The 6,413-nt window shown below is 41.1% G+C and overlaps 1 long non-coding RNA gene across 1 annotated transcript; it reads left to right on the top strand.

Annotated features, from left to right (window-relative positions):
- Positions 1-227: 227 nt before the first annotated feature.
- On the top strand, positions 228-1,693 carry LOC110927969. Its single transcript, XR_002586040.2, has 3 exons — positions 228-306; positions 822-888; positions 1,678-1,693. It is a non-coding gene; the product is annotated as an uncharacterized LOC110927969 (long non-coding RNA).
- Positions 1,694-6,413: the final 4,720 nt, after the last annotated feature.

Here is a 6,413-nt window from a genome sequence, read left to right as displayed (position 1 = left end):
GGAATTTAACCTAGTTAAATTCCAAGCCTTGAATTAATGAATGTTATGGTTAAAATAATTAAAACTAGAGAAAATCATAATTAAAGGGGCTAAACTTGTCAAAACTCAAGGATAAGTTACTAACAGTAACAAAATTAACCAAACTTCCCAAATTGGGAGTCTGGTCGATCAAGAGAGGAGGGGGGCGACAGGGGTTCTCCAAAACCCTAAGTTTCACACCAAAATCTCTTCAATTGAAGCCCCAAATCAGCTCCAAATCAAGCTCTAATCACATATTAGTAAACACCTCGTTGTAAGGATCAAAAGGTATATGAAATTCAGTAATTTTGTTACATCACAAATTCTAGGTTAATTGTGAAACATGAGAAATTCAGCCTGATTATTGATGCATGGCTGAAATTAGAAGGAGTGTGAGGTTTAGGATCAAACCCTAGATGATTTCTTGACATTACCTTGTATGATACTTGTAGGGATTACTTAATCACCATTGTAGGTGATTAGAGAACCTTAAGAAACTTGTTTAATGCTCAAATTATAACTCTTGTTTTGCATAATCTGAAAAATTGGAAAGATAAGTTCTGAAAAGATAATGTCAAGATGCATGCAAAATTTCTAATATGGTGAAATTGGATGTTGAATTTTAAAGTCATGAACATGTTTATGAATGTAGAAAAATCTGACCCACTAGGTGTTTGTTAAAATGCCTAAGTGAGGATTAAATGTGAAATTTTGATAAAAACGCAGATTTGATAATGGTCCATAATTGATGTGAAAATGGTCATGAAAATGATTCTAAACATGTTAAAAACTGGATTTTCTAGGCAAAGAGTCCGGTTCCTCTAGCGGGCAAGCCGGAGGGGATTCACGAGGAAAAGGCGCGCTCTAAAGGTATGAAATTTATCGTTTCATTACATTATACATATCGTAGCTTTATGAGTTGGTTAAAGAGGAATGAAAGCATGATGACCGAGAATTTCCATTATGTCATGAATTTGGCTACTGCCCTAAACAAGTTATAAACATGAAGTCGAGCGTCCGTAAGGTGCTTGTACTCCGCACCCAAACGGGTCAAACAAGTTTTGGTAATAAACACGAAGCATGACTTTATTATATTGTGCGAATAATACATGAGGTGTAGGCCGTGTAACGAACACCATAGACAAACTTATAAGCCTTGTCCTTTTATTAGATGCTAAGTTTTGGTTTTGATGCATGATCATAGTACGAAAGATCAACTAGAAGTCTTGCAATTAGCGTGAATGTTAATCTCCGTAACATGCCCAATTAAGTTATAGTTGAGTAATGTGATAGCCGATATACGAATACGAAGAATTAGCCCAGCCGTTTAACGATTCATACGAAAGTATGCTGTTTCGACTCATAATGAACCAGCAAAAAACTGCATTTTTAAACAAGGGAGTTATGTGCAGAGTCCACCGTAAATTACAGTAGTACCGTAATTTACGGTACCTGCAATTCTTTTACGGTGAATACCTACTGAGTTACGGTAGGTCCCAAATGTCCAGAAGTCACCGTAATTTACGGTGACACCGTAAATTACGGTGGAACCCTGTTTGATAAAAATTGTTTTGATCATTTTCTTGAATCAGTGTTCGGACCTGGTTCGAATACGTAATTTCCAAGAGTGATAGTACTAATGCTTGTTTAAAATGTTAGTTCTCAGGTACCCAAGTAACGGAAGAAGATCAAGCAAGCGAGCCGAACCGAACACACAATCTTTTAGAACGCTTCCGCAATTATGACTTTTGTTTTAGATACTAAGTAAACTAATGGTAGTTACCTTCTTGTATGGGGTTTTATAACAACAATACATGTATGTTGTAAAATTTTGGGTTTAAACTATGAAAGTTTTTGTAAAGTCGTCATTTTGGCGTTAAAGGCAAGGTTTTTAGGTTGTTAAATTTGATAATATAAACTGGGTCTTACAAGTTGGTAATCAGAGCTTAAGGTTGCCAATAAGTGTTCGGTTCAAGCTTGATCAACATCCGGTAAGAGTAATTGCTTAAGTAAAATTTAAGGAGTATAGAAATAATTCACGAACAAATATGCATGGAAAAGAGTGTGTAAACACACTCAAACACAAGAAAAGCATGAAACAAGAATAATAGAATCAAGAGTGTGTAAGCACACTCAAACACAAGAAAGGCATGAAACAAGAATGATTGAGTCAAGTTACGAACTTGACCAAATCAAAACAAGTAAAACATGTATTACAAATGAAATGTTTAACAATGTATGTAAACATTTCAGTATCAAAGATGGCAAGCGGAGGTGATGGTGATGCGGTGCCAAGAGTCACCGAACAAATGAGAATAGTGATTGCCGAAGAAGTTGGAAAGGCGATCGAAAACAGTTTGTCGAACTTCATTGATAAAATCCAAAATACGGTTTTATCAGTGGTAGAAGAGAGAATCAAGAAGCTAGAAGATAATTCAAATCTAGCAAAGGAAAAATCTGGGGAACGAAAACCTTGTTCATACAAGGAATTCATAGCTTGTAAACCACCTATATATAATGGGGAGGTTGATCCAATCGTGTGTCAGCGATGGATAGGCGATATCGAGGGAGTATTCGAGAGAACCCACTGTGACGAGAATGACTACGTAGCTTATGGCACGGGTCAGATAAGAGGTCAAGCGAAAGACTGGTGGGATAATAAAAAGAAGGAAATTGGAAGCGAAGCGGCCAAGGCCATGACGTGGGAGGAGTTTAAGACACCGTTTCTTAAACACCATAGCCCCAAAGCAGTTATAAACAAGATCAAGGAAGAGTTCATGCAACTCAGACACAAGGGTGAATCCATAGACAAGATCACGGGGGTGTTTATGGACAAAATGAAATTCTGTGACGATCTGATAACGAACGAAGAACAAAAAGTTTATTACTACCATAACATGCTGAGCGCAGAATATAGGGAGTTCATAACCCCTTCAAAGTATGAGACCCTTACCGAGATTGTCAATGCTGCTCGGGAAAGGGAGATTGAGTTGAAAAAGAGTATAGAGCGGGGTGAACGAAGGGCACAGGATATAAATCCAAGCCCTATCAAGAAAGCAAGAACGAATGAAACGACGAAGAAATCAGATGCGAAGGGCGGTACATCAAGTTGCAAAATCTGCGGCAAGAATCATAAGGGTGAATGCCGCTTCAAAGATAAGCCTTGTCCTATATGTCGAAAAACGGGACATATGGCTATATCATGCCCGGAAAAAGTGACCGTTTGTTACAACTGTTACCGAACGGGTCATAAAAGATCGGAGTGCCCAGAATTGGCGGGAAAGAAAGAAGGGCAAGACTCAAAAGGTGAAGCCGCAAAAGCCAAAGCAAGATCCTTTCAATTGACCGCTGCTGAAGCAAAGGTCGAACCTGACGTGGTCTCAGGTATATTCACTATAAATTCAATTCCCGCACGTGTGTTATTTGATACTGGTGCGAATAAATCCTTTGTTTCATATGGGTTTATTCGACACCCTTCATTTGTTCTAACAAAATTACCTATGCCTTTAGAGGTAGAGATAGGTAATAATAAAAGCTTTATTGTCTGTGATGTATGTGAAAACTGCACGATGAATATTGATGACGAGGAATATGCAATAGACTTGATCCCGATGTCGATGGGAGAATTCCAAGTGGTAGTGGGAATGGATTGGCTATCCCGTTACCACGCAAAAGTGGTTTGTTTCCGAAAGGAAATAAAACTAACGTCTCCTAGCGGAAAGCAAGTTACGATATATGGAGAAAAGGGAGGTAACCCGGTGATATGCACAATGCTAGAAGCTCGCAAACTCATGAAACATGGATGCAAGGCCTTTATGGTATATGCGAGCGAAACGGAAAGGGAACTCCTCAAAATTGGGGATGTACCGGTCGTGCGAGATTATGAAGACGTGTTTCCGGAAGAACTACCGGGGATACCGCCAGAACGGGAGGTAGAGTTCGGAATCGAGTTGATTCCGGGCGCGAAACCCGTGGCCAAGGCGCCATACCGACTTGCACCGTCGGAGTTATAAGAATTGATGTCTCAAATTCAGGAATTTCTTGACAAGGGATTTATCCGACCGAGTGTGTCTCCGTGGGGCGCACCAATCTTATTCGTGAAAAAGAAAGATGGCAGTATGCGCATGTGTATCGATTACCGGGAGTTAAACAAACTCACGGTGAAGAATCGATACCCACTTCCAAGAATTGACGATTTATTCGACCAACTGCAAGGAGCAAGTTGGTTTTCCAAAATTGATCTCCGATCCGGTTATCACCAATTGAAAGTCAAGGAGGAGGACGTACCCAAAACGGCCTTCCGTACGAGGTGCGGGCATTATGAATTCCTCGTAATGCCTTTCGGATTGACCAATGCGCCCGCGGCTTTCATGGACCTCATGAACCGGGTTTGCAAACCCATGCTAGATAAGTCGGTAATTGTATTTATCGACGACATTCTGGTATATTCAAAGAGTGAAGCCGAGCACGTGTGTCATTTGCGGGAAATATTAGACACACTCAGACGAGAGAAGCTGTATGCAAAATTCACGAAGTGTGCTTTCTGGTTACGGGAAGTACAGTTTCTTGGGCATCTTATTAGTGCTGATGGAGTACTAGTAGATCCGTCAAAGATAGAAGCTGTGACGAAATGGAGCCCTCCAAGAAATCCCTCGGAAATCCGAAGCTTTTTAGGGCTTGCGGGATATTATCGGAGATTCATACAGGATTTCTCCAAAATTGCCTTACCATTGACCAAATTAACTCGTAAAGAGGAAAAAATTCGTGTGGGGCATTAAGCAAGAGGAATCTTTCCAAACACTCAAGGAAAAGTTGACCCACGCTCCGGTACTGACCTTACCGGAAGGGACTGAAGACATGGTGGTTTACTCGGACGCTTCTCAATTGGGGCTCGGATGCGTGTTAATGCAACGAGGCAAGGTCATCGCCTACGCCTCGAGGCAATTGAAGATTCATGAAAATAAATATCCGGTTCACGACTTAGAATTGGCAGCGGTGGTGTTTGCCTTAAAGATATGGAGACATTACTTGTACGGAGTTAAGTTTACAATCTTTACCGACCATAAAAGCTTGAAATATTTCTTCGACCAGAAGGAATTAAGCATGCGGCAAAGGCGGTGGTTAGAAACCGTCAAGGACTTTGATTGCGAAATACATTACCACCCCGGTAAGGCCAATGTAGTTGCCGATGCGCTGAGTCGCAAAACAGATTATACCCCGATACGGGTACGATCAATGCAACTGGTCGTGACTTCAAGTTTACTAGAACGAATTCGAGAAGCACAGAACGGAGCTGTAAAGGCGGAAAACGGGAAAAAGGAAAGGATTATTGGCCAAGTTAAGGACCTTGAGGTGGGCAGTCACGGCCTAAAAACTCGTTTTAATAGAATCTGGGTTCCTAACACATGTGGGGTTAAGAAGCTTCTACTTGATGAAGCTCATAAATCCCGATATTCCATTCACCCGGGAGCGACCAAAATGTATCATGACTTGAAGCAAAACTATTGGTGGCCCGGAATGAAGCGAGACACTGTGAAATACGTGGAAAAATGCTTGACATGCCTACAAGTCAAGGCGGAACACCAAAAGCCGTATGGCAAACTCCAACCGTCAGAAATTCCGGTTTGGAAATGGGAGCAAATCACGATGGACCTATTGACCAAACTACCTAAAACAAGTCGTGGTTTTGATGCTATTTGGGTGGTCGTGGATAGGTTAACTAAAAGCGCCCACTTTATTCCGATTCGTGAAACTTATACATCTGAGAAAATGTCGGAGGTATACACCAATGAAATCATAGCAAGGCATGGGGTACCGATATCCATTGTATCAGACAGAGATACTCGGTTTACTTCGAAATTCTGGCGTGAATTCCAAGAACATATGGGAACTAAATTGTTCCTTAGCACTACTTATCATCCACAAACGGGTGGGCAGAGCGAAAGAACAATACAAACATTGGGTGATATGCTGCGGGCTTGCATTATTGATTTTGGGGGTAGTTGGGATGTCCATTTACCCTTGGTCGAATTCGCATATAACAATAGCTATCACGCTAGTATTAAAATGGCCCGTATGAGCTATTATATGGCAGAAAGTGTCGGACTCCGGTATGTTGGGGAGAAGTGGGTCCGCGAGGGCTAGCACCAACTGATATAATCCGAGCTACAAATGCGAAAATCGACATAGTTCGGACGCACTTGAAAGCGGCTCAAGACCGGCAAAAGGCATACGCAGATAAAAGAAATAGGCCAATTGAGTTTCAGGTTGGCGATATGGTCATGCTAAAGGTTTCCCCATGGAAGGGTATTATCAGATTCGGAAAAAGGGGGAAGTTAAGCCCGAGATTCATTGGGCCATTTAGAATCATTGAACGAGTTGGTAAGGTAGCTTAT

This window comes from Helianthus annuus, chromosome 3 (genome assembly GCF_002127325.2).
Source record: "Helianthus annuus cultivar XRQ/B chromosome 3, HanXRQr2.0-SUNRISE, whole genome shotgun sequence".
NCBI lineage: Eukaryota > Viridiplantae > Streptophyta > Magnoliopsida > Asterales > Asteraceae > Helianthus > Helianthus annuus.
This window is presented reverse-complemented; position numbering and strand designations above follow the sequence as displayed.